Source organism: Acipenser ruthenus, chromosome 7, assembly GCF_902713425.1.
Source record: "Acipenser ruthenus chromosome 7, fAciRut3.2 maternal haplotype, whole genome shotgun sequence".
Classification (NCBI taxonomy): Eukaryota; Metazoa; Chordata; class Actinopteri; order Acipenseriformes; family Acipenseridae; genus Acipenser; species Acipenser ruthenus.
In genome coordinates this window covers 56,308,944-56,336,428 of record NC_081195.1, presented here as the reverse complement: position 1 = coordinate 56,336,428, position 27,485 = coordinate 56,308,944, and the positions used below count along the sequence as shown (strand labels likewise).

Below are 27,485 nucleotides of genomic sequence, written 5' to 3'. Positions count from 1 at the left end.
GAGAGAGGAGAGAGGGTTTATTAGCTGCTTGAAAAAGGCTAAGCCAATAAAGTAGCCTAGAGCTAGTGTTTTCCAGGCTTTTTAACAGACACATTTACTGGTTCAATAAGGGCTATAATTTTTCTAACAGTACATCAAACATATTTAGTGAAGCTTTCAAAGCTTTCAAATGCTGGCAGCTACATTTTATTACAGGATGTATGAAAAATCCCACTTAAATCCCATTTTTAAATGACGACTCAGACGACACCCAAATGTTGAAACCTTATAAGTGTGAGTATGAGCGATTACAATAAACTAAAACAGTACTTATCCCTTTAAACAATTTTGTAGAGAATATGTAGCTGTTTTTATTCAAAGGGACTTGAAAGCTAGCCAGCAATTGCACAACCCAGAGACCTGAAGTCTCAAAAACACCCAAGAAATAATCTTTACAAATATCTGAAATGTCATAACAGCACAAACTATTATTGAGCAACCACCAACTTTAAAATCCTAAATTGTCATGAGATATGGATTAACACAATGTACCCGTAATCCAGGGAATCATATGGGGGAGGAGGTGTTAATATGCCACAACAACATTAACAAATTGTACCCTGGTGCAAAACTTTTGGCTGGTCAGTATAGGTTCATGAAGACAGTGAAAGCCATAAAGGGGTTAAGGAACCTCAAACCTTTAAAAACAGATTCAAATATCAGTAAGGTCTGAATTTGCTCCTGCAGCAACTTCAGATACAATCAAACTATTAAATGTGCATAATGCTATTTTATCTACCGGGTTTATTGCCAAGACAGTGCTGATAAAGAATGCAAACCTTCCATAATCTGATGTGTACTATATATGAAGGCTATCTCTGATGCAAAAGCTTATTTTATACAGACAGGAAGGATGGATGGATGGATAGATAGATCGATCAATCGATCGATATGACTCACCAATTAACATCAATGCATTCAAGTGCCGTATTAGTAAGGCCCGACGTTTTAAAATTGCAAAGCATTTTATGTGTTAATTATAAAATAAAACGCCATGTATCAAATAAGTTTGTTTTGATTTTTTTTATTCCAAAAAAATGGCATACTTTGCTAAACTGAATTTTCATAAGAGCAAAAGTAGTTGATGGTTTCTTTTTTACTTCTTTTATAGAATAACGTGGCAAATCAATTAGGAGAATAACAAAATAATACACAACTATCTTCTTGTTGCAATGTATGATGTATAAAAAGTCAGTGTGGAGTTGCGAATGTAGAACTGTAGGACACACTGAATTTTCTACTGTACAGTTTTCTACTGTAGTAGTAATGGTAGAATACTTCACTGCAGTTTTAACTGCACCATTTGCTCTTTTTTTCACAATAGATGACTTGGGATTTCACAGAATTTTCTTTTTGTACTGTTCAACAAGACTATCAAACCGATCATCCTCTTTGTTTCTGAAAGTTCTCTTCTTCTTAGGTGCCTGTAAACAAAAAACAATCCAATGAGAAAAAGAAGGATGATCTCCTTACATTAGGAACTAGGAAGCACCATGGTCAAGTATAAAAACAAAAAGACCTTGAATGTGGACAACAAGCAATGCAGGAGGAAAGAGAAAATCTGCCTAATCATTCAATAAACAAATTCCAGTAAAACGGTCTGTTTCAAAGAAAGTCGCTCTGCCATTCCCTGAGGCATTGTGTTTTAAACTGCAAATTGAGCCATCCAATTGCTTTATCGACAACAATCATCACTGCATTCCTTAATTGAACAGCACATAACTGATGTGTTACCCAGAATTGATCACAATACCAACAAAAGTCGGTTTTAGAAACATGTTTACCCTTTGTCAAGTTTGATTTTCCCATTCACTTTAATGCCAAAACATTATGTTGAATTAGTACCCTGTAATAGCAACAAAAGGTCCCTCCAGCTAAAGTACAAATTATGCAATTTATATTCTGTGTGTCAGTTGTGCAGTATGTTTCCCCCAGTATCTATGGCTTAGTAATGACAGAGTATAATGGCTTTCGGTGTCCGTTAATGTTCTCCAAATAAAAACACTACTTAACAAAACTACAGCTATCTTTATTTATTTATATGCTTTATTGGGGAAAGTTTACTTGTCATTCATTACATAAACATGTTATTTATTATCAAGATATTTTGTTATGCAAATAAGTAAATGATAATACTTTAAAAGCTGCATATCCAGTGCTACAGGCCTTTGAAGCTCTCTCTTTTGGTTGAAATATTTACAGTTTTGTCACAGCTAAATAAAGTCTGTGCATTTCAATATAAATATCTCAAACATCTATTTCACTATGATGAATACCAGTAGGTTGTTCACTGGAGGTGGATGTCCTTATTTTAGTAGCTGGAATGTTAACCCTTTGCGTTCCATTTATTCAGCGCATCAGGTCCAATTTATTTTCAATGCGCAGTTTATTTTAGACGCACTGTTTTTTTTTTATCCTCCCCCCCCCCTCCCACACAGTAAAACAGGTTTAAAAGGCACTGCATATCAACAGGACACTCAGTACTGTATCTCCAGCCCCACCCCACCCCTTGATCGCAGTATTACAGTATAGTTGTGCACACTGATAAATCATCTCCTGATCACTCTTTTACCACCAAACTCCTCAATAATGCGATCCGAGTCATTATTTTATTACTGTAGCATCTCAAAAGGCTCTACAAATGTCCGAGATATTCTTTGAGCGCTGGATGCAGAAGCAGCTATCTTGTTTGTTTATGGCCGTGTTATCTCTGTGGTGCTGGGGCTATGTGTATTGCTCAGATCAGCCCCTTTTTTTTTTTTTCCTCGGCTTCTCTCGGCTCCTATCACTCGGCCATTGAAGTTTTCTCGTTTTTTTCTGGAGAAAAAAACGACTAGAGACCTGTGCTTTACATCTTTTTGATGATGTCGGACAGGAAAGGGAAAATTGCAATGTCAGACCTGGTCCGACATAGGACCGCAAAGGGTTAAGGGTTTAAACTACCCAGTTAAGCGTAATAAAATCCTATCACATCTCCGACAGCTAATAGCATTGCCTTCCTTCAGGAGACTCCCCTCAATAACTCCCACCAGTTTCGTATCTGACAGGGATGGGTGGGGCAGCTCTTTCATTCCAATTTTAATGGCAAGGCCAGGGGTGCAGCTATCTTGGTTAATAAATCTATACCTTTTGTGGCAGATAAAGTAATACCTGATCCAAGCGGCCGCTATGTTACTGTAACAGGCAAACTACTTAATACTCCTTTAATTTTGGCCAATGTTTACACTCCCAATTTTGATAATCAATTTATTTCTAACCTGTTGTATTCATTGCCAAATCTTGACTCTCATCATTTTATTTTAGGTGGAGACTTTAATTGTGTTTTAAACCTTGCTTTGGACCGCTCCTCTCCTAAGCCTTCACCACCTTCCAAATCTTCTCTTGCCATCCGCTCGTTTTTGGATACCTATGGTGTCTCTAACCCATGGCGTTTTCTATTTTCCACTGTATTCAGTATTTTCCTCTGTTCATCACACCTACTCCCGCATTGACTATTTTTTCATTGACAATAAAGTACTTCCCCTCTATCCGTACTTGTACCTACAATGGCATTGTAATATCTGATCATGCACCGTTTTGTCCTAGAATTAGCCGTACCAAACCAGATTTCACCACGCAGGTCCTGGCGCCTGGATCCTCTTTTGATGTCAAGCAAGGACTTTGTTCAATTTGTAACTAATGAAATCACTTTTTTCTTCAACAATAACTCTACTCCTGGAATCTCTGCCGCTACTCTATGGGATACATTGAAAGCCTACCTGCGAGGGCAGATAATCTGTTATACAGCCTAAATAAATAAGAGTCACACCGAGAGGCTGTCTAAACTGTCAGACCTCATTTTGCAATTGGATCGAAAATATGCCGTTTCTCCCACCCCTGATATACATGGAGCGTTTGACGTTTCAGACTGAATCTGACCTTTTATCCTCAAGACAGGCAGAACAACTGTTATTAAGATCATGACAAAGTATATGAATATGGTGACAGAGCCCATAAGATCCTAGCTCAACAGCTTTGCCAGTCCTCTGCCTCTCCCCCGATTCCTCAAATAAAATTCAAAAAATGTTATGCAAACCTCTATTATTCAGAATCTTTAGCTGACCCCTCACGTGTAGATAATTTCTTTGGTAAATTTGATACCCCAACAATCGATTCTGAATCGAAGGCACACCTGGAACCCTTCTCTCTAGATAAGAAATCTAGAGCAATCAGCTTGTTACAAAGTGGCAAGTCTCCTGGGTCGGATGAGTTTCCCATTGAATTCTATAAGACATTTTCTGCTCAACTCTCCCCTATACTAGGCTCAGTATTCTCTGAATCATTCACATATCACGCCCCTCCTCCAACACTTTGTCAGGCCTCAATATCTTTGATTTTAAAAAAAGAATAAAGATCCCTTGGAATATGGAGCTTATCGCCCAGTTTCCCTCCTAAATTTGGACGTAAAAATCCTCGCCAAAGTATTTGCACATCACCTTGAAGCTGTACTTCCCTCTATAATTTACATTGACCAAACTGGTTTGATACAGGAGAGATTCCCTTTCTAACCTCAGACGCCTTTTCAATATCATTTATACACAGTCAACCTCAACCCACTCCAGAGGCGGTTATTTCTCTTGACACTGAGAAAGCATATGACCGTGCTGAATGGGACTATCTGTTTACTACTCTTGAGATGGATTTGGCCCCAACTTCATTGCCTGGGTCAAACTGCTATATACATCTCCATTAGCTTCAGATCGTACAAACGCCTCCAGTTCTACTTACTTCCCCCTACATTGTGGCACTCGGCAGGGCTGCCCTTTCTCCACTTTTATTAGCTATCACTATTGAACCCCTCGCAATCGGCTTACGCAATGACCAGACGGTCCGGGGTGTAGTTCGGGAAGGCTGGTAACAAACGGTCTCCATCCCTCAGGTTCTTTCAATCCTCAATGAATTAGGCTGGTGATAAAAGTGAACTATTTCCTGTTAATTCTGCTGCCCAACAATATCCTTTTTTTAACTTCCCGTTTAAGGTTGCTACCGATGGCTTCACATACTTAGGCATCTCAGTTTCACGGTCGTATACTAATCTCTTCAAATCCAACTTCACGCCTTTAGTGGAGTGCTCAAAACAAGACTTGACACCATAGTCTGCTCTGCCTCTCTGCCTCATTGGACGTATAAATTCAGTAAAAGTGAATCCCAATCTTCATCCCCAAATCCTTCTTTTATACCCTAGATCAATTAATTTCCTCATTCATTTGGAATAATAAAAAACCTTCCATATTGAGGGCTTACCTTCAGAGATCCAAGCCTCAAGGTGGTTTAGTATTACCAAATTTTATTTTCTGTTACTGGTCAGCTAACATTCGCAACCTTTCCTACTGGTTACATTCTCATCTCCAACTAAGTGGTCCTGAATGGCTCTATATGGAGGAAGCCTCCTGTAGGTCTACTTCCTTACCGGCCTGTTATGTTCCGGCCTCCCTCTCTCTATATCCCGCTTCAGTTCTAACATTCTAGTCTGACACTCTTAGAATTTGGGGACAATTTAGGCTTCCAAAATATGCTTATGCTTGCCCCTACTGACATCTCCCACCTCTGTAAATGATCTGGCCTTTTGTGCCTGGCACAGAGTTGGTCTTACCACTCAAGGATTTGTACATCGACAAAACTTTTGCTTCCTCTGAGCAACTCTCAAATAAATGTAATTTACCCAGATCTAATTTTTTTCATTATCTACAGGTCAGGGACTTCATGCATACTAAGACCACCCAGTTCCCAATCTTGCCCCCGATCCTTATGTGGGGCCCATCTTTAGCTCCAAACCTGGGTGTAAGGGCTTAACCCTTTGCGGTCCTATGTCGGACCTGGTCCGACATTGCAATTATTCCTATCCGGTCCAATGTCGGACCCTGTCCGACATTATCAAAAAAACGCAAAAAAACGGGTTTCTAGTCTTTTTTTCTCCGGAAAAAGCCGAGAAAACCATTCAATGGCCGAGTGGGAGCGACAGGAGCCGAGACAAGCCGAAAAAAAAAGGGCGTATCTCATGAATAGTCATACTTGCCCCTGGCATCAGATAACGGCGGCCATAAGGAAACAAGCTGGCTGTTACTGCATCAGTTCTCAGAGAATATCACAGACATTTGCAGAGCTTTTTTCAGATGTTATAGTAATAAAATAATGACTTGGATCGCATTATTGAGGCATTTGGTGATAAAACGAGTGATCAGGAGATGATTGATCGGTATGTACAACTATTATTATTATTATTATTTATTTCTTAGCATACGTGAAAGCTATAGCAAACAAAAGGGTGGGGCGGGCTGGAGATGCCTAGTGAGTGCTTTGTTGATATGCAGGGCCTTTTAAACCCGTTTGACTGGAAAAAAAATACTTTTAAACAGCGCGTCTAAAATTAACTGCGCGTGTGAAAATAAATTGGACCTAACGTGCCTGACGTGCACTTAATAAATGGACTGCAAAGGGTTAATCTCCAAAATTTATAATCATGTTTTATCTCTCTTATCCCTCCCTGTCCGCACTGAAATCTGCTTGGAAACATGATTTGGGCCTGGCCATCTCTAAAAATGTCTGGAATTCCATTCTTTTGAGAGTCTATTCTTGCTCCATCTGCGCCCAGCATGGGTTAATACAGTTCAAAAGTTTTACATTGCATTCACCTATCTAAATTGAAATTGGCTAAGATCTATCCAGACTTAGACCCGACCTGTGACAGATGCAAACAAGCTCCAGCATCCTTTTTGCATATGTTTTGGTCCTGTCCCAGGCTGGGTCCCAGATGGACTTCTATTTTTAAGACATTCTCTAAAATTGTGCAGACACATATTGAGCCTACCCACTGATTGCACTCATTGGTGTAATGCTTAATGATGTCCCCTGTCCAATTTGCAGAGAAACACCTTGGCCTTTGCATCCTTGCTGGCTAGACACCCAATACTATTGAACTGGAAGTCAGCTGCTCCACCTTCACACACTCACTGGATCAGAGATCTAATGTACTTCCTAAAACTGGAGAAAATTAAGTATACACTGCGTGGATCCACTGCCTCCTTTTACAAAGACTGGCAGCCCTTTCTGTCGTACGCTCATGACCTGGAGCGGTTTGATTTACCTTGATCTCTCTTTTCCTATACTGATGACTCTGTGACCTACATATTATTCTTATGCTTGCTTACCGATTATATTTTATTTCTTTATTTTTTATTATTATATTTTTTATTCTTATTCTTATTCACTTCTTTTATTATTTCACCCCTCTCTCTGGGTGGTGTTATTTGTTGTGTCGGGGTGGGGTGGTGGAGTGGTGGGGGGTGGTAGAGATTAATGGCTGGGTAAAATAAAATGGGAAATGTAAAATCAATAATAATAATAATAACTATGCTGTATTGTTCAGTCCCACTCAGTACATTGTTTCCTGCTGACATGTATTATGATCTCTGTGAACAATTGTTTTCCCAATAAAACAAAGTTTAAAAAAAAATAATAATAAATAACTCAAACCTTTTATTCAGAATTTTCCAATAAAAATCCATAAAAGTGAATGTACCTGTTTGACTGGAAGCATTTGTTGAACACGTTCTTTTCTGCTGGGGTGGTTCTTGGCTTTTGTCGGTTGTGGTAGCTGCGGTTTTCCTTTATCCCTTTTTCTGAAAAGATAAAATACAAATTCAGATGTCAAAATGTGTTGCAGCAAGATAATGACAGAAAAATGATAATACAGGACATGCAATAAGGATATTGTGAGTGCAATACTTTCTTTGACAGTCCCATGTAGTTTGTATCACAAGAGGTTCTTGATAAAGTATGCACAAAATGAAAATACTTTTGATTGGTCACAAACCAAAGACATTCAAATTACTATTCTATTAAGTAGTCATTTCTATGTCAAATCACTTTTTCTGATTTTAAGGAGGACCAACGCAAGTAATTCAGCCAGAGCAATTGGAACGCTTGTTAGTGGCTAAAGACAAGTCGATGATACTGCTCGGATGACTGGGTCGATGACAGTCACATCTAGTGTAACATCTACAGAAATTAATGGCATGGGTTGCCATTTGTTTAGAAGGTATAAATGTCTTGTATGTGTGTGAAACATGAGAGCCTAATATATACAGTGATCAGTCTCCATTTCATGGATGACCTGAATCTCAATGAGCATATATGGGAGGAAACCCTTCTTACTAAGAATAGAATGGAATCTATACAGGGTTATTTGCATAGGGAAAAGGATGATTCTTGAAATGTATTTTTGTTTACAACTGTAAGTCGCCCTGGATAAGGGCGTCTGCTAAGAAATAAATAATAATAATGATGTCCAAACTGTTATTTTCAAGTAACTGCTATTAATCTCTTCATTTAGGTTTGAGAATACCTGACGTATCCTTCATTAGGAAAATAAGGATATAAATCTGATTTAATTTATAGCATTGTGTTAACCAATGAGATTATTTAAAATTGAGGTTAATCTATCTATCTATCTATTAGAAAATGTCAATGACTCAAAAAATATAATACAATATGCAAATGATCTTTATCAGAACTGTATTAAAAATCCCCCTCACCGAAACTAGTCATGTGATAAACAGGATACTAGGGTAGACTGAAATTACTGCATTGGAAAGTTATGTTTTCCTAAAAGTCCCCTATTACACAATATAATAAGCTAAGAATGTAAAGAATTTATTTTTTCCAAAGAAAGTTCTGGAGAGCAATGTTGTTTACCATTTGCAGAGTGCTCTGTGTTTTTATTTATTTATTTATTTTTTTTCCCCCGTTGTCAAATATTCTTTAAGACATAGAAAGTTTATTGAAATTATAACCTTAGCATCAGGCCCCTGTGACAAATATTTAGGGTCAATAATTCAGAAGCATTGTGGTAGCACAAAAAAAAAAAAAAAAAATCTGATTAGAAGCTGGTGTTTGTGTAATCACTGGATTTAAAAACTGATGATAAACAAAATAAATCAACATTAATAATAATAATAATAATAATAATAATAATAATAATAATAATAATAATAATAATAATATTATTTTCGGGAATTATAATTTTTATCATACCATTAATGCTATTTTTCAGTGCCGATGAGAACTACAGTGCCAGAGAACAGTGACATTTATTGCTATATTAAAATAATTTAGAAATTTTATCTGCTATTATACACCACCACTCACCAAACATTAACCATTTGTGAGCACTACACTTATGACAACTGAAAACCATTTTAATCTATCTTGTCATTCTGAGTTTACATTCCAAATCCCCCACATGGAGGTTATTCTGATGAGATTAAAACTGTAACATTCATGTACTGACGCTGACTAATTCCGGTGCACAAAGGCAGTGACTTTGTTAATAACAAATCGGCATTAAAAACAACCTAACAGCGAAAACTAAAAAAATCCTTATCTGGAAAACTCAAGCCAGGCCTTACGATGTGGCCTCCTTTCTTACCTGATTTTAGGCCCTCTGTGTGAGGGAAAGGGAAGGACCTTCTTGCGCTTCTTGCCACTTGGCAGTTCTTCCACCTCCACACCTGGTTTGGTTACGAATCCTGACCAGGATTTGCTCTCCTTGTCCACTCCTGTGTGTGTGAATGCCTCAAGTCGTCTCTCTCCGCTGTTACCATTATCTTGCCTACCCTTACGAAAGGCTTTTTATTTTTATCAGCGATATTGGGGACTTTCTTATCCCCTTCTAAGCCCATCGTGTGCTTCACCTTTCTCTGTACGGATACAAGAGATAAAGGGTGATTAATCGCAAAAGGACTTTTTTTTTATCTTCCGTTTAATATTTTAGATTTTTAATGATTCGTTTAATGCAAGATGTAATGCCGGATGGGAAGTTAGAATTGATCACCAGGTATTTAGGGCCAATTGTTTTACACAATAATGGAATTTCTGCTAAAGTAAAGCAATTGGCATGCTGGAATGACATGTTTGAAAAAAATATTTTATAGAATTTGCTTATCTGACCCTTTGACAAATGCAAACAATAATAAATTAAATGGTCCTTTATTTCAATATCGCCTGTGCTTTATATTGCATTTTGTTACCCTCTAGTGTTAGCTATAAAAACTACCAAATTGTACCCTGTGTTAATCCGTCATCTTTATCGAATTGTTTTATGCTTGGCACCGGGCCCAAATATGAATAGCAATTTTTAATTATGGCAAAATATCCTTATAGCTTCTTTAAGGCAGTAACCTAGTAACAAAAGGATATTTTAGCAAGAGGGTTTTTGTTATGTAGTACTTCTTTAAGGTCACTATATGGATAGTGGTACTTGAGTTTAAATACTGAAATACTAAACCAACTATAACTCAACTGTATAAACTTTTAAAAACAGTTCAGGGGCAGCACAAACAAGTAATGACGGATTCACTGCTACCTGGCTTTTACTCACTTAAGGCCCTCACACACTAGACGCGAAGAGCGACACGGCAAAGCGATGAGAGAAAATCAATAAAACCTATGCTTTTCAATGGCGTCCTTCACACCAAAGACGACACGACAAGCGACGTCGCCGCGTCACAAATTCCAACACGAGCGATGAAAAAAAAAAAAAAAAATAGAATATGGTCCTATTTTTGCAAATTCGTCATGTCATGTGGTTTGAAATCAAGCCCTGTTTCACTTTCACTGAAAATGGAGAAGATCATACTTGCAGTATTATTATTATTATTTATTTCTTAGCAGACACCCTTATCCAGGGCGACTTACAATTGTTACAAGATATTTTTACATACAATTACATTATTTTTACATACAATTACCCATTTATACAGTTGGGTTTTTACTGGAGCAATCTAGGTAAAAGTACCTTGCTCAAGGGTACAGCAGCAGTGTCCCTCTCCTGGGATTGAACCCACAACCCTCCGGTCAAGAGTCCAGAGCCCTAACCACTACTCCACACTGTTGTCCTGTATCGCCTAATATATTGCCATTATCATCAGGCCTATAATAATAATAATAATAATAATAATAATAATAATAATAATAATAATAATAATAATAATAATAATAATAATAATAATGAAGCAATTTTCTATTGCGTTTGTTTGTTAGTAATCATACTTTCTGAAAGATTTGGCAAATTTCCAGCTGTCGCATCATGTCTGTGATCACTTCTGGTGTGCACAGTGTTTTCGCAGCAAATCTGTTGGGACGCCCCAGTAAAAATCTTGTCGCGTTTGGTGTGTGAAGGCCATTAGGGTTCTATTATTTATTTATTTTTATTATTTTTTTTTTTTCACAAGACAAGTTGCTGACGCTCTCCAGTTTAAATTTATTATTTAAAAAAAGTACCTAAAATATTAATGGCAACAGAATAACATTTTCATACCTGGTTTTTCAGTGCTCTCATTTCCTTTGTTTTTAACATTCTCTTATCTTCAAGAGAAAACTCCACAATAGGTCTCTGAGAGAAAAAAATGACATTTGGCGATTAAATGTTTAAAAGATTTTAATGTATAGGAATATATAAAACATTTACATGTGGCAACATCACACCCTATGTGAGTATTTTTGAACAAGGAGTAATCATTAGGTTGCCTAAATCTGAATACAGAGTTCAGTCTAAAATCAATGCAGGACACTGGAAATTAAATCAGGTTAAATTTCATGAGTTTTGAGCACCATAAAAATCAGACTAAACTGAAAATATGGCTTGACTGAAGAATTAAACAGACATGTGCAAGAAAAATAAGGATGAGCTATACCCATCATGTTTCAATGCAGTTGTACATTGGAAAAGACCAAACACACATGACATTAAAAAATCTAAGACTTCTTCAATCTATAAGCTTAATTGTGTAAGTATTATATACCATACACATGCACAATGTGCGATTGACCTGTTTTTAAAGACAGTAATACTGCATTACCAGAAAAATGATTGCCAAACCTTTGCTCTATTTCTTGTTGGGTTTCACTTCCCTGTTTATTAATCTGTCATTAATAAACAAATCATTAACTTTGCAAACACAAAGTATGTGAGGGAAAATGTAAAAATCTCCCACACACACACTTAGATTCTGAGTGGTCCTATACTCTATTTACTATATTTAAAGTTACTGACTACCCAACTCATTTCAGAAAAGCCAAAAACGTACTGACCTTCTCTGGCCCAAATATGTTTGGCTTATTGTTCAAGTGTCGTAGAGCGTGCTCATGTTCCGAGAAGTCTACAAAGGCATAGCCAAGTGAACGTCCCAAAGCCTTCCCAGTCTGAGAACTCCTGTCACACATCACCCGACACTGAAAACAAACACACATTTTAAATGTTAGGTATGGGGAGCTTATGCTATCCTATTCAGACACCCATTCTCCATCTAGGGTGTTGGTGGAAAGAACTTTCACTGTATGAATTTAAAGGCACTGGAACAGGTGCCCAAGATTATTATGGAATATCTAGATTACTAAAGAAGCATCATTACTAAAGAATCATGTGATATGATTCTAAATGAGCTATGCACAAAGTAACCAAAACTCATTTTAAAGAAGTGTAACTTTCCAACATGAAGGTGTACCCTCACCTACTGCAATATTTCCAATACCATGGGCTTTAAATACATTGTATACATTGTGTGTGTGGGGGGGGGGGGGGGGGAAGCGGGCATTAAAACCAGCACATTTACCAATTAACCAGCTACAAGTAAAGTTTGTATGAACTACCAAAAAAGGTGAACACATTAGCTGAATCAAGCAAACGCGGTGACAGTTTTGTGGAGAGATATTATTATTATTATTATTTATTTCTTAGCAGACGCCCTTATCCAGAGCGACTTACAATTGTTACAAGATATCACATTATTTTTTTTACACATTGTTTTTTACATACAATTACCCATTTATACAGTTGGGTTTTTACTGGAGCAATTTTAGGTAAAGTACCTTGCTCAAGGGTACAACAGCAGTGTCCCCCACTGGGGATTGAACCCATGACCCTCTGGTCTGGAGTCCAGAGCCCTAACCACTACTCCACACTGCTGCCCAGATATAAAAGTAAAACACTACTCCATCTAGTGGTAAACTTGTGCTACCACAAATGTTACTAAACTTTAGAGCTTTCACTCGGTTCAAAACATAGTGCTGAATATAAAGGAATGTAGGACACCCTTCAAGGCAAGATAAAGCATACAATTAAACAGAAACCAATTACATTTTTGAGGGCAGTTATGCTACTGAGATGGACAATGACAATCCACTGCCATTGCCGTGAGGCACTCTGGAACGATCAACCCCTCCCGTGAGACTGAACGTTTTTTCTTTTTTGACTGTTCTAGACAAACATGAGGAGAAAAGATTCTGTGTAACCTTGTCCTGTTTTTTTTTTTTTGCACCAAGTAATAAATAAATAAATAAATATGCCAAACAAATTTCAACTAATGTCTTGGCAAAACAATCTTGTAGTCATAGGACTTGGTTAACATTTCAAACTGAGCTAGCAGCAATCCACTGTAGTAACTAAATGTCCATCAGCAACTTGGACAGCTTAATACATCTGTTTTTAAATGGTACACCATACACAATCCACAACTAAAAGTATGTCAGCCAAACAATTTCCATTACCATTTCCTATTCGATTGCTAAGCAGTATATTAGCAAAATTATGTACTGCACCAAGCATATGAAGTCAAGAAAGACAAAGGCAATGCATAATAGGAATATTCTTCCTGCCCTCAAGTAGTATTTTTATTACAGTGCCTTTACTGCAAAGACAGTTAGCCTTCTTTTACATTTAAAAAAATATTTTTAAAACTGTATACTTGAGGCTAAAACACACAGGGCCCTCATTTATGATAGAAGGCAGTCAGAATGCTGACAAACATTTTTAGCCTTGCAATAAAAACAGTTTCTCTCACCTAATTTATCTGCACGTCCTTGCCTCCCCCAGCTGCCTTTAGACACAGTGTCCTTAACTGTTTGTTATCCATGGACTTGAGTATGTTGTGAACACACAGCCTTGTTTTCGAGACAAAAATATTGACATCCTTCAACTTCTGTCGTTTGAGTTCTTCAAACTAAAAAGAAAAGCACAATTGTAAAGATGAGTTAAAAGAAAGTAATTCTTTGCAAGCACATTCCTGCCATGGTATAAATATAAAATTAGTGCCATCAGTCATCATACTCTCAAATTACCCCAATTAGATAAGCAATTTTATAGATAAAAATGTGTACAGCATGTAAAGATAGACCACAGACATCTGTGAATACTGTATCCCCAGATTCCAATACTCTCAAGAAATGAAGACAAATCTACTGTCTACCTGACAAGAAGCTTGCAAGTCTCGCTTTTAGTATTAACGATTGCTGAATGATTACAATGCTTATTCATTTATAACACAATCATCTGTGGGTAAAGTGGGTACTTTGCAATTGCCCATGTCAGAAACGTTCCCAACTTTTAGCTGACATTGTTTACAATCATTTCTGAATTAAGGATGAAGACCTCAAATAACCCAACCTGTATTCAGTCCTAGTTCCAAGTGCTTACCCGTGTTCTCATGGCAAGGTCAGCTGCATTCAGTTCTTCAGCTGCTTTGGTTCCTGCACGGATAACTGTAAATGAAATATTAAATCATTTTATACACAGACACTTTCTGAAAACAAATCTGCATGCCGACTCGTATAGGGAATCGAACAAAGTTCCCTACATGTACACAACCGGTAATTTAAGGGATGCATTGACTTGAGGTTCTTTCACATTAACGTTCCTTTCTTACAAATTTCATTCAGCATTCAAAAGGTGTATTAACATTTGCAGTGGGGAGGGTAGCTCTATTTGTGGATGTCTGGGTAAATCAAAGGACACTGCAGCAAATCATTTTTGTTTTTCCAAAACTGAAGATTGTATCTTAAAGATTTAATATTTCCAGGTCCCAAAGTGAATCGAATTACAAAGTAGCTTTAAAATTGTTGTAGAAAGGACAATTTAAACTTCTACTCAAACTAAGAATTCTACTTTAGCTCTGCAGTAAAATTACTAGATATTTCACTGATGCTTGCAAGCTGTGTACGGAACAGAGGTTTTTCTATTTTACCTTTGTCAACGTATTCTTTTACAGCTTTTAAAAGCAGATACTGTAAATGATAATGCAAATCAAATTTGACACTTACAGCCCTCTCTTGCCAGGTATAGGTTCCATGTTCCTGTGAGCTTCAGCACCTTCTTATCCTTCAGCTTCATAGCATCCACCCGACTGACTGCCAAGACAATGTTCAACGTCCTGCCATCTACTTTCAGACCTCCGTTCTATTAAAATTATTTAATTACACAGTTACAATGATGCAGGTTGCATTTAGGCACACATGTACATACATAAGAGCATTTCCAATTGAATAACTGACTATAATGGCAGACGCCTTCACTACTGTATATCCCTTTTGCCATGGTTATGCTGTGCAACGCAGTTATTCTGTTGTTGGATTTCAATGAAAATGTGATTTCACTGAGGCCAATTATGGATCATATATATATATATATATATATATATATATATATATATATATATATATATATATAAAAATGATACTTTCCAGAAATGTGCAAAAACATGCACATTCTTCAACCAAATGACTCAATCAATGCACTAATTTGAAGTTGGATGTAAAGAATTTCAAACAGCACAATATAACCTAGCAAACCTATCTGCAGACACAAAAGCACAAGCCTTAGTTCCAATATCTTTTAGTAGTGAGAACATTAAATACAACCTGTATGAATCTCATAGTGACATATTGCCTATGATAATGTTTGTTTTACTTATCTCCTTACCTCAGATTCATCCTAAGCTTCAGCAATACACTTTTCTGTAGCTTCTTTTGTCTTAAACTGGGCAAAGGCACAACCTGTCACTAAAAAAACAGGTATAGGGTTAAAACCAACATCAGAATCTATAACAGTTAGTCCAGTATTTGTAACACTTCACAGAACTTAGAATGAACACCTCCATAGTCCATATGGAGGCTAGCAGCCCAGTCACATGACCATTGCTTTTGCATTTGTATTTAGGGGATTTCACAAGGGTTTCTAAACACTGAAGCCACATCATAGTAGGAAAGGTCTGCAATAACATCTCTAAACATTGCTCCCTAAATTATTTATGCTGGCTCACCATATGCACTAGCTTAATTAATGTTGACACTTATTGCTCCATTGGAGTAAGAAAGGCAATTTCAGATATCCTGTAAAGGACAAACAAACTACACAGCTTTAATGGCTGGTATGTTAAGAGTTCTCTCCAGGGTCTCATATTATGTTATAGAAGGGCTAAGGACAACACAGAGAATTATTATCACTTATATATCTTTAAACTTAAAAACTGCACATCTAAACATCATACTCCTTGCCCATTAATGATCAAAACTAATGGCAACATATTAAAATTACTAACTACTCCAGTAAGTTAATGCAAAATGGGGTGACGTTATTAAAGTACATTCTTGTAAAGGCATTGGCATTTTGTTATTTTCAAATGTCATTAAACTCACCAGCTGTTGAATTAATAAATGAACAACATAATTCTTAAATTGGACAGCAGTGTGGAGTAGTGGTTAGGGCTCTGGACTCTTGATCGGAGGGTCGTGGTTTCAATCCCCGGTGGGGACACTGCTGCTGTACCCTTGAGCAAGGTACTTTACCTAGATTGCTCCAGTAAAAACCCAACTGTATAAATGGGTAATTGTATGTAAAAAAAAAAAATAATAATACTGTGATATCTTGTAACAATTGTAAGTCGCCCTGGATAAGGGCGTCAGCTAAGAAATAAATAATAATAAAAATAAATTAACTTAAAGTAAGCTATTGTTCTAATGAGCTGTGAAGGGCAATGATGTGTGGTAAATAATCTGTCTGTGTAAATTAATTCAGAAATAAGACACACAGACAGATCAATTTAGTTAAATTATTGAATTAAAAATAATCTCCTCTATTGTTAATCCTATATGCCTAAAAATATGGTTACAACAATTCAATGTACTACTTATTTTATTGCTACAGAAACTGACCTTTGGAGTGCTCAGTATCCGGATGAAGCACAATACGGACATATTTAAGTTCTCCAAACTTCAGAAGAACCTCCTCTAACCCATCCTCTTCTGTGTCAAAAGACAGGTTCCTAGAAACAATCGGTAATAGTTTAACTTATTTATACAGGTCAACATATTTCCAAAGGGTCCTTACTACATGCTGAAGTATAGAAAGTGAAGATTTTTCGAGGGGAGAACCGAGACAATATCCTCTGGGCAAAATCAATACTCCCTGTTCCTCTTTGACAATTGCCATAAATCAGACTTTCTGCTAAGTAGATGTTATCCAGAGTATGTCTGCACTCACAGCATGGCACACAACATGAGCAATGCACAATCTTTGCTGCTGGGGACAGCTTTAAAAATCTAAACTCTCAGAATTAGGTTTGAAAACAGTTATTTTACTTTAAATTAATAAACAATTCTATTGAATACGTTATTTAAAGCAGCGTTAAGGCTGAGAGAACATTCATCTAAGACCGATAACGCTACTGGGCTCTGTTAATGGTCTGTTTCACTAGTGTAAGAGAATTGTTGAGGCGCAGAGAATATTTAAAAGGGGAGTAAATAAACAAATCCTTACTGGTGGTGCAATAAAATCCACCTCCAATGAGATCCCAAGTCAAATAGATAAGATACATTTTACTAAATTCATTTTTTAACACTGGGAAGAAACTGTTCAATATAATGATTTTGCTCACCTGATAAAGTTTTCCCTTCATTAACATCTTGAGGAGGGGCTTTCTTATTCTTTGCTGTTTTTTTACCTTGAAAAGATCAAAACAGAGCTCATTATAAAATGAGGGAGGAGTGTTAGTACCATTCCTTTCTATTTTCTGCAACAGTTTGATTTATCCAAACCGTAATCTTTTTTTTTTCAACTTTACCTTCATCTTAATCTTCATCTTCTGAATCAAGCTTGTTCAGATCAGACTCCTCCTCCTGATCAGAGCCAGCACCTCCAGGCTCTTCATCACTCTTCTCCTCATCAAATTCAAATCACACCCTTAGAACTCTCAGGATCATTCTCAGAATCTTCAGCTCCCCCCTCAATGGCCTGCTGAGCTGGGGTTTTTTCAGCCCTGAAACAAAAAGCAAAAAGCATATTGGAAAACAATCGCTCTCAAACTCAATCTCACACATACGTGCCAGTCTCTAAGTCCTGGCATGCAGGAAACAACACCATTAAGGAGCTCAGTGTGAGGGATGAGGTTGGAACTCTTTGTGAGTGTTCAAATATCCCTGCAACTTGCTTCCTGCTTTATCTCGAACTCAAAGATCATTATATTTACAAATACAATACCACCTTTCACTGGATGCAATATGCCAAAGACCATTCATTTTTACTAGTGTGAATGACCAACTACTCAAAAGCTGGAAAATATTCTCCATATGCTAATGATTTACCTTCAAAATGCATTTCTGTACAAATCACAGAAAGAGATGCAATTGTTGCATTTCAGAAGTTAAAAAGAAGCAAACAAACACACAAAAAGTGTGTAACTTACTTTATTTTCTTGTTAGAGGGTGTGTCAACTGGCTTTTTTACCTCTTCACCATCACTTTCATTATTGCTGTCAGGATCCTCTTTATTTTCTTTCTTCCGACCTCCTAACAAAATACATGAAATATCTAAACAAACTAACAAAAAACAGCCCCACCCCCCTTTCTGCTACCATAAGAACAATCAGTACGTTTACATGACAAAGTGTTTTCCGAAAACTAAATCATAAAACTGATTTTCTTAAAACGTCACTTTTCTGTGTTTACATGATTAACGATAGAAAGCCTAATTGGAATTTAACTGTATACATGCATTGAAGTTTTTGGAAAACGCAGGATATTTTCACATGCAAAGTACTGTAGTACCCTAAGTACGATTTGAACAGACCGGACTTTTTTCTGCGATAGAACGGATACCAATCCAATAACAAGTGCTTTATCGATGTGTCAGGTCTTAAATTCAAAGATTACTATCCTATACCTGTTTTCAGATTCCCCACAATGTGCAATCAACCCTTCCAACAGCTCATCCTGTTCTATATTACCAGTTTCTTTTGCAGACATTATTTTAAATAATCATGAATTTTAAAGCTGGAAAACATGTGCTGCTTCAGTATGGGCTATTCAAAAAATACATACAGACAAATATTACTTCATCCCTAACTCTTATTTATTACTTTATCCCTATTATTATTTATTTATTTATTTATTTATTTATTTATTTATTTATTAGCAAACGCCCTTATCCAGGGCGACTTACAGTCGTAAACAAAATACAGTACAATTATTAATATAATTGAGTATTAATACAATACAATGACTTCGGTTCTAGCAAGTACAAGTATATGACAAAATACGATTCAATGGAGCAAATGGATCCATGCAGACTGACTACATATTATTTTCTGTTTTCTAAAACCACGTGCAGGAAAGGTCAAAGTTTACACATGTGCAGTACGCTATCAGAAAAAGTTTTCCGAAAAGTGCGTTTACATGATATACATTTGGTTCGTTTTCGGAATTGAACAGCAACTAACAGAGATATTTTATTTGCAATGAATTATTGTGCTGATGTTCATCGCTTTTCTCTTTCCAGCCATGCTTGCTGTTGCAGTCAGTACCGTTTTTTCAAACTGTAAACCCGACACTGCGTACAGGGATTAAACAGCCAAGGTACAGTACAGGTGTAATCGTTCAGTAAGGAGGTGCAAACAGCTGATTGATTGATCTGTCAAGCTTTTACTACAGTAAAAAACTATATTGATCATCTGAAAAAAGGAGTAACGCAGGCATATCTGTCGTGAATATAGGTTGTTAAAAAGCACTTGTTTTTTGGCTTGTTCAGCAACCATGCAGCACAGCAATTAATTAATTAATTAATTAATTAATTAATTAATTAATTAATTAATTAATTAATTAATTAATTAAATAAATAAATAAATAAATAGAGGATCTGATTAACTTTTCATGCCAGTTTGATTTGGAATAAAAGCTCAGTTTGGGATTCTTGCATGTTGGATTAAGATTTGGTGCACTCTGAAACGATTCATGTCAGATTGATTTTGAATAAAAATTCAGCTTTAATTTGGGATTTGTGCTTTTTTTTGTACTGCGTTTTAATTCTTTATCAAATTGGATAAAGCAAATGCAGAATACTGCATACATGAAATGAACAGGTATATGTAATTCTACTTTTATTCACAATCTCATCTCATTAACTTACTCCAACAGTGTATCGTTCATTTTGATTGTCCTTTCGCTATAATAAACCCCTCGATATAACGAACAGAAGGCTTCGACCCCAACAAGTTTGTTATAGTGAGGGTGTACTGTAGTATATGCTTATATCCACTTATTTCTTGATATTTATAAATGTTGGAAAAACATATACAGTGCACTCCGTTTATAAGAATCACAACGGTGCTCAATCACCGAGGACAATAAGTCATAACAAGTCCTCATGGGTAAGCAACTTATATGATCACGATTCTCTTTACTCAAGGCTGCAGAATCCTATTTAACTACAGTATACTTGAGAAGCGATCGTCTCATGAGGGTGCCTAATTTAACTGCCATGCGGGCTTAAGAATTTAAAATGACATCACAGTACAGTATTTTACTGTCAGGACTACCACTGCATTTATGCATCTGTGGCTTGCTTTTTTTTCATTTGCAATGCAAATCTCACAGTTTTTCACTAAGCGGAGATGCAAAGCTCCACAATCCCTCCTAGCTGCCGCGCACCCCCCCACCCCCAGTGGTTTTGATTCTTATTTATTCTTATAAATGGAGTGCAGTGGATATTAAAACACGTTTCCCCTTTTTTTATTAGCTCGAAACAAGTTCCTGTTTTGTTTCTGCTTTTGTCTCTGCCTGGCTGCTATAAACTGTCTCCGTCCTTCAGTGAAAAAAAAAAAACTAATCAGGAAGTAAATGTCAGTCCCTCCCCTATGCAATGATACGTGTTTCAAGCCTGTACTGCAAAGTACGACGGCCCTGTAAGTCATCAAAACGAAGTGCAGAAATACACCACTGATGAAATTCTGAAGGTAATTTTTCTGAATGTCCAACTTACCTGAGGTGGAAGAAGTCTGTGTAGTTACAAACTTATCCTTGGGTATTGCCCAATCCACAGCTACTTGTCTGCCTGTAATGCATCAGTTTCAAAATGTAAACTAGATATGACATTTAGAAAATGATATTCCTATGTAATAAACAAGTAGGTTTCCAATAGTCACTTTCAGTAAGCAAGCTATATGTCTGTTATTGGTCAATGGCTTTAACATTCCAGATATAGGAACAGTTGTTCAGGCTACTACTAGCCTAACTTTTCTAACAATATTCAATGTACAGGGTGATTCATAATCAATGCACCATAGGTAGACTGAAAATGGGAAACAAATTGCAATATACAGCATGAAAACCTATTAAGGCAAGGTAAAACTGTTGATTAAAAAAAACAAAAAGAATGCATGTACAGCACTATGAAGGTTAAACTAGGATAGTGGATCTTTAAAAAATGACTAACCAATAACAATATGATTAGAAGTACAGTACACATTATGTCCTAAATTTATCTCCCACACAAGTGCATTCCTTCTTTCACAAGGCCTTAGTGGTAATTGTTTAGTATAAATCCTAATTACCCTGAAGGTGGTACTAAAATGTCACTAGGCAGTTAAACTTTTTTCTACGCTGCATAATCCTGTAGATATATGCACAACATGTCAGTCTCGAGGAGAGGCACACATCTTTGAAATACATTTTTGTTTTTTAAAGTTAACACAGCCCTGCTCACCTTTTATGTCTTTCAAATTCATAGCGCTCAGTGCTTTTCCAGCTTCCAGGACATTCTTAAACTGGATAAAAGCAAACCCCTTCATCTTACCATCTGCAAAAGAGTAATGATATTGTCTAGATAGTGCAAGGACTGTGTGTAAGACAGCTTTCACCCCCAGAAGAATGCAGTTATTGTACAGCAATCCTTACCTCGTAACTAAATTGAAATCCATCATGTGATCACAAACAGAATCCATGTTATTTCTTATACCCTAAATAGTATTACCTTTTCATACTTTTTACCTCGTCCTCTTATCTTTTTTTAAAAAGATTTTTACACATTATTCTGAGTGTTTCTTATTGCAATTACTCAAATATTGAATTTAATCATTTTTTTGATATACTGTGTTTACATGCTTGACCGCAGTTCAGAAGTAGTTAAGCTGGAGTTTCCAGATTGTAATGCAGGCTATATATCTGTACCTCTTCAATGATGGTGCTTGTTCTTACATCTTTACATTCACTTGGTGATCTAGACTGTGTTACAAATGTCTATAATGAAAAACAACCTAGTATCTAAAGCTGCTTCTGAATTTAATTAAGCACATTGCAATAATTACCATTCAGAATGATTGGTCGTATTATGAAGTGGCAACAGTTTAAAGACAAAACACAAAACATGCCTTCAAGGGGTGCACATCGGGTTTGAAGAAGAAAGTTACTCTGACCAACTGATTGACGAGACTGAAGGGAAATAATTCTATCAGCATGTCATCACATTATAATATGGTAGCCGGGGCGCTGTATAGATACAGTATAAAATGCTCTTACAATTTGTGTACAGAATATACAGAAAACAAATATCAATACATGCTAGATCTACAAATATACAACTAAATTTAAAAACAGCATGCATTTATTTATTGATATACAATTACAACAGAAATTCAATCAAATGCTCTTTGAAAAAGCAACTATGCATATGATGATTAGAGATTATACATCTCAATCCCATTGAGAATCTGGCACTATTTGAAAATTGCAGTCCACAAGCGTCGTCCAACCAACCTGAACAACCTGGAGCAAATCTGCCAAGAAGAATGGGCCAAAATCACTCCGACACTGTGCAAAGCTGGTACGTACTTCCCCCAAAAGACTTAAAGCTGTTATTGCAGCGAAAGGTGGCTCTATCAAATATTAATGTGTGGGGGTTGAATACTTATGCAAGCAAGATATTTCAGTTTTTTATTTTTCTTAAAAATATTTCCCAACATAAAACCAATGTCACCTTACAATAATTGATTTTGAGTTTCAGTGTTTTAAAATAAAATATCAAACAGAACAAAATTTCAGTGTACCATTCGTAATTCAGTAATATGAGAGAATTGGTCAGGGGTCTGAATACTTTTGCAAGGCACTGTATATATATATATATATATATATATATATATATATATATATATATATATATATATACACACACACACACACACACAATCAGCACTCTTTTCGTTTGCAGTGGGAAGCAAAGTATGCCTGCATTAATGTAAATGCAGAATATGAAAGGAATAAGAGAATTCTGCCTGCATGTATACAGAGCGTTCGAAATATTCAGAATACTTAATATTCCAAATACTTGTGCCATGTAAACGTACTGACTAATAGGTGCATAGGCAGCAATTCCGCGAGTGCTCCAGGGCTCAAGTACCAATAGGGGAAAATACAGTCCCTCAGAGAGCAAGTAAATCACCTGTTCTGTCAAATTAGTGTGGATGCTTCACAATCAGAACTATTATTGCAGCGTTTCTTCCCATATTCAAATCCATTTATACAAAGTATCCCAGCTTTCTTGAAAAGATCTGTATTTCTGCACTCATAAGTATCCAGCCTAGTATATTCAGCGTCCGTCAGTTCTGGCAGATTCTACTGTACTTGCTGAAGTTTTCTCCCACTGCTAATTTTAAAAAAATGCAGCCACCTAAATAACAATTTAATCCCGAGGGCTACTGTGAAACGTACTGTCTTTCAATTGGGACTCTGCGAAGACTACGTGTGTACATGAGTACGTTAATTATTGTTAGGTACTAATTAAGTTATTTAACACAAGAACCGCCGGATTTTCGCACTACCTAGAACCTCTAGGTGGATCACTTTGACCCATATATTTTTAAACTGCTTCGTTATGAAAATGACAGACATACTATCGTATACAACTAAAAAGTTTTATTCATGATCATATCTAACATTTGCATCGCAGAAATACCGTATTTAAATGGAAAATTAAACATAAAAGGCTTTATTTTTAAAATTAGTGCATATACAGCACGACTATAAACAGTGACAAAATATAATAAAATACACATTTCAAAAGAAACGGGTATGTACATATACCCGTGTACAGGTGTAAATGGGTACATGTACACACAAAACTATAAAACCAAAATCATTGTTTCTAATACTACATAAAAAGAAAATATAACACTACTTCCAGTATGACGGCTGCATTGTACTCTATGGAGGAGCGTACACGTCTGCCAGCTTGCCTGCATCCAGGAGCTGTGTTGTAAACACAGACGCAGTTCCATTGAACACTATTGTGTAAAAACATGTAAACTGGTACATACAAACCTGTAAAACTGAATTTTGGACTGTTGTCTCCCAGGTACATTGAAAAATAAGAAACTAGGCTTTCACTGAGTTGGCTTCTTGACAAATCCACAATCATAGCAATCTCTGTCTCGTAGTCAGTCTACAAACAAAGAAAGGCTTGAAATAAAATAAAAACACACATGTGCTAGGAGGAGGAGGCATGTCTTGTTTGCTGCATTTACAAAATAATAAAAAAAGACATGTATTGTACTGCATGGGTTGACCCACGTGGCGGTTCTAGGTAGAGCTGTTTATAACTTTCATTTTTGTGATTCTGGCTATTAAACGCCGTCAGGATATTTAATTCATATATTTAGGAAAAGTCAAAAACGGACACACACGTACGAAGAGTAATTAACATTTTTAATGCAGTTTCTCAGCACACAGTACAGTAATCGCTCAGTAACGAGGTGAAAACCGTTGATTGATCGATCTATAGGAGCGTTTACTAAGGTGCCTTTGGTTAAAAAAAATAAATAAATGTTTATTTTTTAGGAAAATAAAATGGAAGCCTATTTTTAGGGAACCCAGCTGTTGTTGTTGATTCCAACTCAGGCACTTCACATAAAGGACTAGTAAGTTTACATCAGGACTAGCAAGTTTCAAAAGGTCCTTCGGACTAGTACCACAATCAATAACAGTCAATTTTTTTTTTTTTTTTTTTAAACAGTAGTAAATACCTTAGTAAACCTCTTGGTTCCCAGCAAAAAGTTGTTATTAAGCGAAAAGCCACATTTTCAAGTGTATGTATATGGAAAAATAATGTATATTATAGTTGTAGAAACTGTCACAGATGGTTCTGTTCATTAGATCCTTTTGCATGGAAGGCCTCGGTTGCAAGGGTGTGCGGTTCTTTGATGGACCCAGATTCAGTTAAAATGTGTTTGCACACTGACAATGGGAATGTAGAAATGGGAGCCCAGCTAACGAGATTTAAGTTTTTGCAGGTATCAAGTAAAGGCCTAGGTTGCGCACACCTCTGATGTAAAATGCTGGATGCACAGGCCTGTCGTGGTGTTCGCAGAACCAGTCCGATTTGAGCCTGGCGCAGAGTTTGAATCCTGTTGGGAGTTATTAGACATGGATTGGATGATTTAAACTGGCCTGTATTGACTGAAGTAGTATGATATACACTGTCAATAATTATAGTAATACTGTATATGTTCCTTTAAAAAAGATCTGTATACTCAGTAGAAAACAATGGATAGATGTTGTGTGCAGTCTATGAAAGCACCTGCTGGAAGGAGTCAAACTTGGCAGGCTCTAATCAGGAGGCCTTGTTAGCATATTTTAGTTTTATGATAAAAAGTAGCCAGTTACTTTACTTTCATGTCTCATATTAATCAATCAACCATAAAAAATTGGCAAAAGGCAAGGATGTCTTAAAACCTGCTTCAACTAGATCATAAATGCTGCACAGAGCTCAAAAAGAGTCTGCTAGAAGTTGGCCGCAAACTGCCTCCATATGCGTAATTGAAGTTGTATCTTTGCAAATGCATATTTTATGTTTTATTTTTTCCTCAAATTGAGGTCGGAAATTTGGGCTGCGTCTTAAATTTGAAGGAATACGGTTATATATATATATATATATATATATATATATATATATATATATATATATATATATATAGATATATAGATATACACACACACACATACATACATACATACATACATACATACACACACATAGAAAGTGGGTTAGCATAATATGGTTGCTAAGAACCAGCTTGAGGATTGTTTGGCAGTAGAAACACACAAATAAAAAAAAAAAATGAAATCACAAAGCTGAAGTTAAATCATCTTTGCCATGAAGTTCTTTTTCTTTTCGATTACCTTCTTTCAATGGGATTTGCACTTCTAGGACAGCTCCATATTGAGAAAACTCCTGCTTCAGATCATCTTCAGAACACTGCAGGGGAGATAACAAAATCATCATGGATTAAATGCTTTTCCTTTGCAGAAATCTAATGAATTTGGAAGCATCCCGAGTTGTGTTTTCCTCTTACCTTGAAATTCAAATTCCTGATTATTAATCTAGCTTTCTTTTTAGATTTCTTCATTGTTTTGGGTTTCTGCTCTTTTGGAGCAGCTTTCTGGGGTTCTACAAAAACAAAAAAGTACAGTATGTGTTAACAGTGGGAAAAACATTATGATACTAGCCAACAAATCTAAATTAAATCCCTGAGCCTTATTCACAAATCTTTAACTGATGAGCAATTTGAAAACTGTATTGTTTAAGTCTATTTTTAATTATTTAAATACAGTTCTATAGCTTGGCCTTTCAGTATAATATAATAACAACAAGTCTCATTTAATTAATCTACTTTAAAAACATTGTTTAAATAACTTGAGTTTAAAGCGTTATATATAAGCTTGCATTCAAACACCAACATACCTCCCTTCTTTTTGTCATGTTGTTTCTTCTTGGCAACTGTCAATGTAATTTTTTGTCCACTGTAATCTTTGACCACTTTCAGCGCCTTCTGGATATCCTCAAGCATGGAAAATGTAACATACCCAAATCCACAGCATGTCTCACTGCCTGAATGGAAAAACAGCACAGAGAAAGATGTTATTGTGAAGCACTCAGATTGGGAGAAAATATTAAGCTAGCATTGTGTTATCCCTTGCCCAACAACAACAACAACAACAAACTACAAATGACAGGGTTTCCTACAAATCGTGTTTGCAACATCGTGTTCCCTGGTTGTACATTTAAAATAAATGTAAAACAAAAATACATTTTTAAAAATACAATATGCTCTCCCTTACCTTTCTCCTTTACCACAAAACCATGTTTTACTGGTCCGATTTCACTGAAAATCTCCACCAGCCGATCACTGCTAGCTGCCTGTAGTCGGCAAATTGCGAACGAATAAGGTGCTGGACATTTTTAATTTCTAGTTTCTAATATGTAGATATATTAAAACTATATAAAAAAAATTATTAAAAAAAACTAGTACATAGTG

At 36.3% G+C, this 27,485-nt stretch overlaps 1 pseudogene; it reads right to left on the bottom strand.

Annotated features, from left to right (window-relative positions):
* On the bottom strand, positions 1-27,485 carry LOC117414613 (RNA-binding protein 28-like; annotated as a pseudogene).